The sequence below is a fragment of the Entelurus aequoreus genome, linkage group LG20, assembly GCF_033978785.1.
Source record: "Entelurus aequoreus isolate RoL-2023_Sb linkage group LG20, RoL_Eaeq_v1.1, whole genome shotgun sequence".
NCBI lineage: Eukaryota > Metazoa > Chordata > Actinopteri > Syngnathiformes > Syngnathidae > Entelurus > Entelurus aequoreus.
This window is the reverse complement of record NC_084750.1, coordinates 43592065-43606998: the sequence shown is the minus strand read 5'-3', so window position 1 is coordinate 43606998 and position 14934 is coordinate 43592065.

Here is a 14934-nt window from a genome sequence, read left to right as displayed (position 1 = left end):
TTGCCAGTCCAAAAGCATTCGCCGTTTTCCATAGTTATTTCTCCCTCGACGGCCAGGTAATACAAAGCACACGCTACCTTTTTTAATCACATCAACGGGAGCTCACATTCTCGTTGACTCTCCTTCGACAAATGGACAAAGTTTTTCGGTAAGTAGAATCCCAGCTGACCTGGACATTTGAAAGTTTTCTTGCCGTCTGAGAAGTGTTGTATCCCAAATAGCTGCAATCGCTTTCTCTTAAGATATTCATGTGTGATTTCCACAAGCGTCTGTACAGACGGAAGGTGAAACACGGGCATGTCTGGATGACTCGCCTCCATATTTCCAGTGGTTAGCTCCGAGTTACGAAACCGCTTTATTATGAAGCTGGTTGTGGCGCGTTCTTTCTGACGTCACTTCCTGTGCGGGGCGCGGTCTTTCTGGCGTCACTTACTCTCCGAACTCAGTCTGTACACGATCAAGAAGTCCATACAAAGCTAAGAGATGGAGATTGAAGAAATAGACGGCACACTTGCCCGTGTAAAAATGTGTCCGAGGCGGGGGACCTTAAACGATAGTTTGGTGTGGCTGAAACGGGGCTAAGGCTAAATAATTATTAATTTAAGTGGTTATTCGGCTTAGTGTAGACATGAGCCTAAGACATGAGCTTTGGACTTTGGACACCACTGATCTAAATCTCACTTATGTACATTAAAATAAAAACTAGTGTCAGGTTTAAGCACCGAACTATCTATTAAACAGAACAAGAAGCAAGGAATCAGGCAGAGACAGAGTTCAATTTAGCTCATGAGGAGAACGCATGGAGCTGCACACTCAGTTACAGTCTCACCCTACGCTCTGAGGAACAGTCCCACGCTCTCCTTTATTTATTCAGTTTGGGAGTTCCCTAGTTACATGGCTGAGGCTGCCTCTAGAGGGAGGGGGTCACACATATCATGCGAGCAGCTCAGCACGCACAATACGTGATTATTCAGAACGGAATGTGCTGGGGGGGCCTTGTGATTTTGCCTTGTCTCTGCTTTTGTCAGCGTGCTGTCGCCTTATCTTCGTTGAGGTCCTGGTACGTCCTTGGCTGTTAGCGGGCTAAAAGACAGAAAACATCTGCAGTGAGGCCACTACTCACATGCCATGGACGATAACAAGTTGTGTGCCCTTGCACGAAGCAGAACAAGTACAAAACGGCCTTTAAAGGCCTACTGAAAGCCACTACTAGCGACCACGCAGTCTGATAGTTTATATATCAATGATGAAAACTTAACATTGCAACACATGCCAATACGGCCGGGTTAACTTATAAAGTGACATTTTAAATTTCCCGCTAAACTTCCGGTTGAAAGCGTCTATGTATGATGACGTATGCGTGTGACGTCGATGGTTGAAGTGGAAGTATTGGGACACATTGTATCACAATACAAAAAAGCTCTGTTTTCATCGCAAAATTCCACAGTATTCTGGACATCTGTGTTGGTGAATCTTTTGCAATTTGTTTAATGAACAATGAAGACTGCAAAGAAGAAAGCTGTAGGTGGGATCGGTGTATTAGCGGCTGGCTGCAGCAACACAACCAGGAGGACTTTGAGTTGGATTGCAGATGCGCTATCCGACGCTAGCCGCCGACCGCATCGATGATCGGGTGAAGTCCTTCGTCGCGCCGTCGATCGCTGGAACGCAGGTGAGCACGGGTGTTGATGAGCAGATGAGGGCTGGCGTAGGTGGAGCGCTAATGTTTTTATCATAGCTCTGACGAGGTCCCGTAGCTAAGTTAACTTCAATGGCGTCGTTAGCAACAGCATTGCTAGGCTTCGCCAGGCTGGACAGCATTAACCGGGTAGTTACATGTCCAGTGTTTGGTTCGGTGTCTCCTGATAGTAGTATTGTTGATCTTCTGTCCATCCTTCCAGTCAGAGGCTTATTTATTTTGTTTCTATCTGCATTCAAGCACAATGCTATCACGTTAGCTCCGTAGCTAAAGTGCTTCGCCGATGTATTGTCGTGGAGATAAAAGTCACTGTGAATGTCCATTTCGCGTTCTCGACTCTCATTTTCAAGAGGATATAGTATCCCAGGTGGTTGAAAATACAAATCCATGATCCACAATAGAAAAAGGAGAAAGTGTGGAATCCAATGAGCCCTTTTACCTAAGTTACGGTCAGAGCGAAAAAAGATACGTCCTGCACTGCACTCTAGTCCTTCATTCTCGCGTTCCTCATCCACAAATCTTTCATCCTCGCTCAAATTAATGGGGTAATCGTCGCTTTCTCGGTCCGAATCGCTCTCGCTGCTGGTGTAAACAATGGGGAAATGTGAGGAGCCTTTCAACCTGTGACGTCACGCTACTTCCTGTACAGGCAAGGCTTTTTTTATAAGCGACCAAAAGTTGCGAACTTTATCGTCGATGTTCTCTACTAAATCCTTTCAGCAAAAATATGGCAATACCGCGAAATGATCAAGTATGACACATAGAATGGATCTGCTATCCCCGTTTGAATTTTAAAAAATTCATTTCAGTAGGCCTTTAAGCATAAGAGTTGTGTGATAACTTCTATATAATTATTCTATCACTAGTCAGCTGGATCTTCAATAGGTTTTATGACACGGCTTTCAATACGCATGACAATAGCAGGCCTGGAAGTGCAACCTTGCAAAAGGTGGTCCGCCAACGACTCATGCCATTGTCTTTAACGAGTCGGTGTACTCACGGGAAAACGCTTTAAGCTAAATTTACCACATATTGTTGCCTCAAGTCTATTCAGCCGGCTGCTTCATCAACAGCTCCTTCTTTCTCCCGTTGTGGCTCGCTGGTGATTGATGAGTCTTTTTTTTACCCGGTCCTGTTTGTGCGGATGGCAGCTCCCGACCATCCTTTCAGCTCCCTTACCTCGCCGCGCCTTATTAATGGCCCTTTCTGTGACACGGCTTCTTCCACATAGATTAGATGTAATTAACCTTTTAAAAGACAAAATGCCCGGGAGCCATTAAGTCTTCCGGGGGCGCCGCCGTGGCGTCCGCCTCCACGGCTGATTACAAATCCCCGCCTTTCAAGTTTCAAACACAATCACTCCAACCTTGATTCCTCCGTAACTTGTCATGTGAGCCATCTCCACGTCGCTCTCCGAGATGTTACTCCGGTCTGTGTCAGCATCTCCGCATGAATGTTTGATACGTGCCTCACAGGCCAGCCCCCGGCGTCAGGCTAAGGTGGCTGAAACAAGCTCCGGACCCGCGAAGAACACAAGATGATGGATAGATGAGAGACACTCCAATTTCCTGCCAGCGGGATAGGCGTGCCAAAGAGGGTAATGGAGTAATTGCAAAAACCGATTGACCTCTGGAGGCTGAACACAGATCAAAACACAGACTCTGACCCCTCCGGCGGGACCTTGAAGACATAGGCGCACAATCTCAAGAGTCCGGGAACGCCATTCAGCCTCACTGATGGGTAATTCAAGCATAATGTGGGAGTATATCACATATTCCACATTCCAGCAGGCGTGAGCCGAGGTTGAGACGTCGGGGTGGGAATAACTCACGCGTCATGTGACAGGGGCTAATTGCGCAACAACATGGCGGTGACACACATCAAGATTTGAACCTAGCATTGGGGTTCCACACTTAGGGGGGAACTGCACCTTTTGGAGTTTCCCCTATCATTCACAAGAATACCCGTGTATTTCCTTTCTGCATTCTAAATTGTAAAGTACCACTCTTACTAGGCGGCTAACAATGTAGCTAATCGAAGTTCCAAGCTATGTGTGCTCCTACTTCCGGGAATCAAACACGAGTGAGTTTTCTAATCATGGCAGACTCGGAAACAGACATCGAAGATGACTAATTTAAGCGGGATAGCTCGGTTGGTAGAGTGGCCGTGCCAGCAACTTCAGGGTTCCAGGTTCGATCCTCCGCTTCCTCCATCCTAGTCGCTGCTGTTGTGTCCTTGAGCAAGACACTTTACCCACCTGCTCCCAGTGCCAGCCACACTGCTTTAAATGGAACTTAGATATTGGGGTTCACTATGTAAAGCGCTTTGAGTCACTAGAGAAAAGCGCTAGGCAAAAGTAACACAGCAATGATGGCAAGCTTTAATGCCATAGACTCTAAAACTCTAGTGGAAACGGTGACAGCTCTAAAGTCATCCACCTGCTGCCTTGATGTTTTACCTACCAACCTCTTTAAGAATGTTTTTGACTGCCTATCAACAGACGTCTTGCAAATAGTTAATAATTCTATTCAATCGGGCAATTTCCCGAAGGCTTTCAAAACTGCAGTCATTAAACCTCTTCTAAAAAAGCAGAGCCTCGATGCCTCTGTTATCAACAACTACAGACCAATTTCAAATCTACCATTCATAAGTAAAATAATTGAGAAAGTTGTCCTCCAACAACTAAATCACTTCTTGGCTTCTACTGGCTGCCACAACAACTTCCAGTCAGGATTTCGACCTCTTCATAGCACAGAGACGGCCCTTCTTAAAGTTATAAATGACATCCGTCTAAACACAGACTCTGGCAAAACTTCAGTATTAATGCTATTGAACCTCAGTGCTGCATTTGACACTTTCGACCACTCAATACTTTTGGACAGGTTGGAAAACTGGGCGGGGATCTCAGGCACAGTTTTAAGCTGGTTCAAGTCATATCTACAAGATAGGAACTATTTTGTTTCCATTGGTGACTTTGTATCAGAACCAACCAACATAACGTGTGGAGTCTCCCAAGGTTCAATCTTGGGGCCGACTTTATTTAACATCTATATGCTCCCACTAGGACAAATCATGCAAAATAATAACATTGACCATCATGGCTATGCCGATGACACCCAAATCTATGTAGCGCTATCACCAAATGACTATCGCCCCATAGATCTTCTGTGCCAGTGCATTGAGCTAATCAAACACTGGATGTGCCAAAATTTCCTACAACTAAATGAAGATAAAACTGAGATAATTGTTTTTGGTGCTAAAAAAGAAAGGTTTAAAGTCGTCCAACACCTTCAATCACTGTCCCTGAAAACCTCAAATGAAGCCAGAAATCTTGGGGTTATTTTAGATTCTGATTTACATTTCGACAGTCACATCAAATCAGTAACAAAATCGGCCTACTATCACCTCAAAAATGTAAAAAGACTTAGAGGGCTCATGTCAGCTCAAGACTTAGAAAAACTTGTACATGCCTTTATTACCAGTAGGCTAGACTATTGTAATGGTCTCCTTGCAGGTCTTCCCAAAAAAACTGTCAGGCAGCTACAGCTTGTTCAGAACGCTGCTGCTAGAGTTCTAACAAAGACCAAAAAATGTGAGCACATTACAGCAATTCTTAAATCCTTACATTGGCTCCCTGTACATCAGAGAATTGATTTCAAAATCCTCCTGCTCACATATAAATCACTACATGGTCTAGGGCCCAAGTATATTACTGATATGCTCCCACTATATAAGCCCTCTAGATCACTAAGATCTTCTGAGACCAATCTGTTAGCGGTTCCAAGAGTAAACTCAAATCAAGGGAGCGCATCATTCAGTCACTATGCAACAAATAGCTGGAATAAACTTCCTGAAGATGTCAGACTCTCCCCAACTCTCACTACTTTTAAAACTAGACTGAAGACTTTTATGTTCACCTTAGCTTTCAGCTAAATCTTTTAATCTTTTAACGTCCGCACTGTTTTTATTTTTATTGTCTGCATTTTAATTTTGCTTTTATTTTCTTTCATTTCACTTTGTTGTCTGTGAAGCACTTTGAGTCTGCCTTGTGTATGAAAAGCGCTATACAAATAAAGTTGCCTTGCCTTGCCTTGCTATTTCAATACACTTCACTTCACTAATTTTGGACAAATGAGGATTCACAACTTTAGACTTTTGAAGCTGAATATAATGAGGATGAACCATTGCTTTGAGAAGTGAGCAGTAAGGAAGGGTGAGACGTTGGAGCAGGTGGAAGCAGGGAGAGGGGGATGAAAGCAATTTTGACGCTATAAATGTGGAACTTGGAGACAAGCTTTTTTTGACGTGATTTTACACAAAATCAACAGGAAACATCCCCGCTAGCTAATAATTGACTAGCTAATGTAGCTAGTCAAAGTTCAAAACTGCACCCATAAAGCCCTTTAAAAAAAAATAAATCCAAAAAGCACCAAAAATGTTCAATTTACATGTGGTGACCTGCGTATAACAGAGTAATAGCAACATTGTTATTATTCGAGCTAACACAGAAGAACTACTTTTAGCAGCACCTTGATTACAAAGCACTAAGTAGCTTTTGTAGCTACTAGTTGAACGCTGTGGCCATTAGCCCAGAGATTTGGTAAACTTAGAAATTCAGTTCAGACCTGAAGACATAACGAGAAAGACACAAAAATACTTTCATTTTGTTTTACCTCAGCTGAGGATTGGGATGAATTCATCATCCATTTGGGGAACACGAGCTTTGATTGATTGATTGAAACTTTTATTAGTAGATTGCTCAGTACAGTACATATTCCGTACAATTGACCACTAAATGGTAACACCCGAATACGTTTTTCAACTTGTTTAAGTCGGGGTCCACGTTAATCAATTCATTGAGCTGAAAGATATAAACATCCTATGAGTTGGCATTAAAGTGAAAGCAGGCATTTACATTAAGTGATTGTTTTATTATGTTTATAGTTTGTATTTGTTGTTTAGCACTTAGCAATACTGCAACGTAACACTTTGTGTTTCACTCATTACTCATGCTTCTACCCTGATGGTCATCCTCTGTATATTCAGCCTCCAAAATATAAGCTTATGGATCAACATTTGTCTCAAAATAGTCCTTGTAGGCGCTCTCAAAGTCGGCCATGATGAGTGGTTGTTAGCTTCAGTTCAAGGTTTGGATCCGAGAAAAAAACAAAGAGGAAATGCTCAGCCATAGGTAGGTCTTAAATGCTCAAAATGTTGGTAGAACAACAAACAATGACACTGGCGGGATAGTGATTGCGGCCAGGGGTGCTCAATTCCTCCTGCCTTCACTTTGGTACCTTATGGTACCTAATGGGGAGAGAAATAAAACAAAAACAGGACATCAGGCGGCCAAAATCCAGACATGCAGCAAGTGGTAGTTGTTGTCGAAGGAAATAGCGAACATTGTGACGCACTCTGTGAAGTCGATGTGCCGCCACAATGTTTAAAATGACCAAAATACATAAATGTCACATGCTATTGTGAATTACTACATTAAATATATACTTACTACATGTATATACAACGTTGCTGGAGGTTTTTTGTTGTTCTCCTTTACCTTGTGTGGTGTTCGGGTCTGTGGGACCCGTTTTCATTTTTTATTAAAAGAAAAATGATACAATTAATAAATTTTTCAAACTGAGACTCACTGACTTTGGCTCATTTTCTGTGAAGAACATATATCAGAATACATATTTAATGACCACACACCATACACCCCCCCCTACACATTTCTATTACATATAAGATGTCCGGGTCCACTGGACCCGGCTAATAGAAGTGTGGAAATTGATGTTCTGTGTACCACATGCAACCACCCACACACACACACACACACACACACACACACACACACACACACACACACACACACACACACACACACACACACACACACACACACACACACACACACACACACACACACACACACACACACACACACACACACACACACACACACACACACACACACACACACAGCAGGCCTAGACAGGAGGAGGACAGAGTGTAGGTACACAGAACATCAGAGGGTCAAATGTGCGAGAAAATGAGAGCAGACAGTGTTGACAAACAATGTTGCAACCTTGCAGGTGCAGAAACACAAAAGAAGAATCCCTGTGGGATGCAGAAACTGGCAGAGAAATTTCCATGCAACGTTCATATTGTTGTTACTCAGCCAGCGTTTGTGGGTCTGATGGACCCGTTGCATTTTGTGGCTTTTATTGCCTCACAATCAAACACTTTTATGTTAAAATACGGAACCGATGTTTACCTTATCCCAATAAACATCTCTTCAGTATTTTAACATAAAAGTGTTTGAGTGTGAGGCATTAAAAGCCACAAAATGCAACGGGTTCATCAGACCCACAAACGCTGGCTGAGTAACATCAATATGAACATTACACAAGGGTTAAGTACAAACTTTAAGGCAAGAATCGGGGTTCGGATTAAATAAACTTATTTTCTGTATCTCAAGAACTCAAATTTGTTTGCGATGTCCTTTTAAATTGCATTTTTTAAAGGGGACTTGTGATGCTTCTAATCAACATTTACTGACTACTAATAGACTGCTCCAATGGTCTTCTAACTGGGCTCTCCGAACGAGCTGTACAGCAGCTGTAGTGCGTCCAGAATGCTGCTGCTCGAGTCCTGACTAGAACCAGGAAATACGACCATATTAGTCCAGTGCTCAGGCCACTGTGCTGGCTTCCTGTTGCTCAGCGAATAGATAGTGCCAAAGTACATCTCTGACATGTTAGAGCCACGTCAACCATCTCCGGCTCTGAGAACCTCGGCGAGTGGTCTCCTGCTGGTGCCCGCAGTCAGGACCAAACATGGGGAGAATGTGTTTCAGTTTTATGCGCCTAAAATCTGGAATAGTCTTCCTGAGGTTGTGAGACAGGCCTCAACGCTGCCAATGTTCAAATCCAAATTTGTATTTGTTTTTGCATATGACAAGTAAAAGTTATTTATCTACAGTATTTGATTGATTTTAATTAATTACAATTGTATTTCCTGATTTAAATTTGAATCAAATTGCGCTCTATAAATAACATTGCTTTGCCTTACCGTAACACACATTTCCTTGTGGTCTAATATGCATCGGGTGTGCTGTGTCGTGACTTTTCAGTCCCTCCTGGAATTCGCTGGCTTTTTTTTGTAATAGCTGTGGCCTAAAATGCCTGACTTCGTGGCAGCATTTTCGAAAAAGATGTGACAAAAAGTGTGATGTTTTAAGGCTTCTTTTTTTACATCATTACATTCTGTTTTTCTTTTATAAATATATAATCAGTGTTGTGATCATTCTCGCTGTCATGACCTGTCGGCGGGTCATGTCCTGTGTTGATTTTTGTTATGCTGATCTCCAATACGTCGTATTTAGTTCTGTTCCGAGCACTTCTTCCCTCCTTTGTTTGCAATTCTGTTGCTAGAACCTCGAACTTACACACCTGTCTCCACTAAACGTCAGTCCCTTTTCGAGATGCCCGAATTTGCAGAAGTTCTTCCCAAAAACTGCGGTGGGAAGTGCAGGTTTTTTTTAGTTCTTTGTTGCAATAAAATCACAGGAGAAAGTGAAAGTTGCACTAAATTGTTGTGATTAATCCTTTATTATTATCTCGCAAATGGGTTAAATGGGGGTATTTTTGAATCGTGTATGGTACTATTAGACATTTTTTATAAAGTCCACACAGCTCAATGGCCAAGCCGTGTTTTTGTGTCCCATGTTTTAACGTTTCGTGTAGGTTTGCTGGGGAAAGTGCAGTTTTTATTTTTGTTATTTGTTGCAATAAAATTGCAAGAAAAAGTGAAAGTTGCACTTAATTGTTGCAATTGTTCCTCTGTAATTATAATTGTGGAAATGTGATGAAGAAAAAGGAATTAATTAAGAAATTTAAATACAAAGAATGAGATAAGCATCTCATCAATACGGCACATCCAAAACTGTGCAAAATAGACTTTATTCAACAAAGTTCATGTGTATTACTGCAAGGAAAACACACAAAACAATACAGTATATTGTAGCTTTCATAAGAAAACAACACCTTTTAAAGTTAACAATGATTTATGATGAAAATGAGTCGCGTGTTTTTGTGTCACATGTTTTCACGTTTTGTGTAGGTTTGTGATTAATTGGACCAAGAGTTGGAAGTTCTTCCCAAAAACTGCAGTGGAAAGTGCAAGTTTTTTTTTTAATTTTTAGTTGCAATAAAATTGCAGGAGAAAGTGAAAGTTGCACAAAATGGTTGCGATTGTTCCTGTGTAATTATATAGTCGGGGAAATTTAATGAAGAAAAAGTAATAACGAAATTTAAATAAAAAGATTGAGATAAGCATCTCACCAATACGGCACATCCAAAACTGCAAAATAGACTTTATTCAACAAAGTTCATGTGTATTTCTGCAAGGAAAACACACAAAACAATACAGTATATTGTAGCTTTCATAAGAAAACAACACCTTTTAAAGTTAACAATGATTTATGATGAAAATGAGTAAAAAATGCAATTAATCTTCAAAGGAATGAGGAAAGATATTGATCAAAATGTCCATGGAAACTGCAGGGATTGTACAAACTTGCAAGGTTTTGCATTATTCCCGGGGATCTGTTGAATTTGTGTGATCGCAACTTTGCTCAATGTGAACCATTCTGACCTTGTTTACTTCCATGACAACCTCCTTAAAGCTTTGTAATCCATCAAAACTATTTAGCTAACCATCCATTTTCTATCGATGTCCCTCAAGCAACTAAAATGCATCAAATATGTGAAAGTGTGGAGAGTGTTTGCAATAAAATTACAGAAGGAAGTGAAAGGTGCACTTAATGGTTGTTTTTTCCTCTGTATTTATAATCGGGGACATTTGATAAACAGAAAATAATTAAATAAAACATCCACCTGTGATGAGGTGGCGACTTGTCCAGGGTGTACCCCGCCTTCCGCCCGATTGTAGCTGAGAAAGGCTCCAGTGCCCCCCGCGACCCCGAAGGGAATAAGCGGTAGAAAATGGATGGATGGATGGATGGATGTTTTAACGTTTCGTGTAGGTTTGCTGGGGAAATTACAGTTTTTATTTTCGTTATTTGTTACAATAAAATTGCAAGAAAAAGTGAAAGTTGCACTAAATTGTTCCTCTGTAATTATAATCGGGGAAATTTGATGAAGACAAAGTCATTATTAAATACATTTAAATAAAGATTAAGATAAGTATCGTACCTACATGGCACATCAAAAACTGTGCAAAATAGATCTTATTCATCACAACAAAGTTCATATGTATTACTGGAAACTAAGGAAACTAACAAAACAATACAGTATATTGTAGCTTTCATAAGAAAACAACACCTTTGACAGTTAACAATGCTTTATGATGAAAATGAGTAAAAAATGCAATTAATCTTCAAAGGAATGAGGAAAGATATTGATCAAAATGTCCATGGAAACTGCAGGGATTGTACAAACTTGCAAGGTTTTGCATTATTCCCGGGGATCTGTTGAATTTGTGTGATCGCAACTTTGCTCAATGTGAACCATTCTGACCTTGTTTACTTCCCTGACAACCTCCTTAAAGCTTTGTAATCCATCAAAACTATTTAGCTAACCATCCATTTTCTATCGATGTCCCTCAAGCAACTAAAATGCGTCACATAAGTGGACGTGTGGAGAGTGTTTCGCATATTACCCACCAGGCCTCGCAAATGGGTTAAATGGGTGTATTTTTTAATCGTGTATGGTACTATTAGACATTTTTTTATAATGTCCACATGTTTTAGCGTTTTGTGTAGGTTTTTGATTAATTTGACCAAGAGTTGGAAGCTCTTTCCAAAAACTGCAGTGGAAAGTGTAGGTTTGTTTTTCAGTTTTTGTTGCAATACAATTGCAGGAGAAAGTGAAAGGTGCACTAAATTGTTGCGGTTTTTCCTCTGTAATTATAGTCGGGGAAATTTAATGAAGAAAAAGTAATATCGAAATTTAAATAAAAAGATTGAGATAAGCATCTCACCAATACGGCACATCCAAAACTGTGCAAAATAGACTTTATTCAACAAAGGTCATGTGTATTACTGCAAGGAAAACACACAAAACAATACAGTATATTGTAGCTTTCATAAGAAAACAACACCTTTTAAAGTTAACAATGCTTTATGATGAAAATGAGTAAAAAATGCAATTAATCTTCAAAGGAATGAGGAAAGATATTGATCAAAATGTCCATGGAAACTGCAGGGATTGGACAAACTTGCAAGGTTTTGCATTATTCCCGGGGATCTGTTGAATTTGCGTGATCGCAACTTTGCTCAATGTAAACCATTCTGACCTTGTTTACTTCCATGACAACCTCCTTAAAGCTTTGTAATCCATCAGAAATATTTAGCCAACCTTCCATTTTCTATCGATGTCCCTCAAGCAACTAAAATGCGTCAAATATGTGAAAGTGTGGAGAGTGTTTGCAATACAATTGCAGAAGAAAGTGAAAGGTGCACTTAATGGTTGTTTTTTTCCTCTGTATTTATAATCGGGGACATTTGATAAACAGAAAGTAATTAAATAAAGAAAATACATGAAAAGATTAAGAAAACATATCTTACCAATGTGGCACATTAAAAATTGTGCAAAATAGACTTTATTCATCACAACAAAGTTCATGTGTATTACTGCAAGGAAAACACACAAAACAATACAGTATATTGTAGCTTTCATATGAAAACAACACATTTTCCAGTTCACAATGATTTATGATGAAAATTAGTAAAAAAGTATATTAATCTTTAAAGGAATGACGTAAGATATTGGCCAAAATGTCCAGGGAAACTGCGGGGATTGGACAAACTTGCAAGGTTTTGCATTATTTCCGGGGATCTGTTGAATTTGTGTGATCACAACTTTGCTAAATGTGAACCTTGTCTACTTCCCTGACAACCGCCGCAAATCTTTGTAATCAACCAGAAATATCTAGCCAGCCATCCATTTTAGATCGATGTCCCTCAAGCAACTAAAATGCGTCAAATATGTGGAAGTGTGGAGAGTGTTTTGCATAGTACCCACCAGGCCTCGTAAATGGGTTAAATGGGTGTATTTTTTAATTGTGTATAGATAGATAGTACTTTATTGATTCCTTCAGGAGAGTACCCTCAGGAAATGGTACTATTGGACATTTTTTATAATGTCCACATAGCTCAATGGGCAAGTTGCGTGTTTTTGTGTCACATGTTTTAACGTTTCGTGAAGGTTTGCAGGGGAAAGTGCAGGTTTTTTCTGGATTTTTTGTTGCAAGAAAATCGCAAGAAAAAGTGAAAGTTGCACTAAATTGTTGCAACTGTTCCTCTGTAATTACACTACCGTTCAAAAGTTTGGGGTCACCCAAACAATTTTGTGGAATAGCCTTCATTTCTAAGAACAAGAATAGACTGTCGAGTTTCAGATGAAAGTTCTCTTTTTCTGGCCATTTTGAGCGTTTAATTGACCCCACAAATGTGATGCTCCAGAAACTCAATCTGCTCAAAGGAAGGTCAGTTTTGTAGCTTCTGTAACGAGCTAAACTGTTTTCAGATGTGTGAACATGATTGCACAAGGGTTTTCTAATCATCAATTAGCCTTCTGAGCCAATGAGCAAACACATTGTACCATTAGAACACTGGAGTGATAGTTGCTGGAAATGGGCCTCTATACACCTATGTAGATATTGCACCAAAAAGCAGACATTTGCAGCTAGAATAGTCATTTACCACATTAGCAATGTATAGAGTGTATTTCTTTAAAGTTAAGACTAGTTTAAAGTTATCTTCATTGAAAAGTACAGTGCTTTTCCTTCAAAAATAAGGACATTTCAATGTGACCCCAAACTTTTGAACGGTAGTGTATAATCGGGGAAATTTGATGAAGACAAAGTAATTAAATACATTTAAATAAAGATTAAGATAAGTATCGTACCTACATGGCACATCAAAAACTGTGCAAAATAGATCTTATATAATCACAACAAAGTTTATGTGTATTACTGCAAGGAAAACACACAAAACAATACAGTATATTGTAGCTTTCATAAGAAAACAACACCTTTGACAGTTAACAATGCTTTATGATGAAAATGAGTAAAAAATGCAATTAATCTTCAAAGGAATGAGGAAAGATATTGATCAAAATGTCCAGAGAAACTGCAGGGATTGTACAAACTTGCAAGGTTTTGCATTATTCCCGGGGATCTGTTGAATTTGCGTGATCGCAACTTTGCTCAATGTGAACCATTCTGACCTTGTTTACTTCCCTGACAACCTCCTTAAAGCTTTGTAATCCATCAGAAATATTTAGTCAACCATCCATTTTCTATCGATGTCCCTCAAGCAACTAAAATGCGTCAAATATGTGAAAGTGTGGAGTGTTTGCAATACAATTGCAGAAGAAAGTGAAAGGTGCACTTAATGGTTGTTTTTTTCCTCTGTATTTATAATCGGGGACATATGATAAACAGAAAGTAATTAAATAAAGAAAATAAATGAAAAGATTAAGAAAACATATCTTACCAATGTGGCACATTAAAAATTGTGCAAAATAGACTTTATTCATCACAACAAAGTTCATGTGTATTACTGCAAGGAAAACACACAAAACAATACAGTATATTTTAGCTTTCATATGAAAACAACACATTTTCCAGTTCACAATGATTTATGATGAAAATTAGTAAAAAAGTCTATTAATCTTTAAAGGAATGACGTAAGATATTGGCCAAAATGTCCAGGGAAACTGCGGGGATTGGACAAACTTGCAAGGTTTTGCATTATTCCCGGGGATCTGTTGAATTTGTGTGATCGCAACTTTGCTAAATGTGAACCTTGTCTACTTCCCTGACAACCGCCGCAAATCTTTGTAATCAACCAGAAATATCTAGCCAGCCATCCATTTTAGATCGATGTCCCTCAAGCAACTAAAATGCGTCAAATATGTGGAAGTGTGGAGAGTGTTTTGCATAGTACCCACCAGGCCTCGTAAATGGGTTAAATGGGTGTATTTTTTAATCGTGTATAGATAGATAGTACTTTATTGATTCCTTCAGGAGAGTACCCTAAGGAAATGGTACTATTAGACATTTTTTATAATGTCCACATAGCTCAATGGGCAAGTCACGTGTTTTTGTGTCACATGTTTTAACGTTTCGTGAAGGTTTGAAGGGGAAAGTGCAGGTTTTTTCGGGGTTTTTTGTTGCAAGAAAATCGCAAGAAAAAGTGAAAGTTGCAC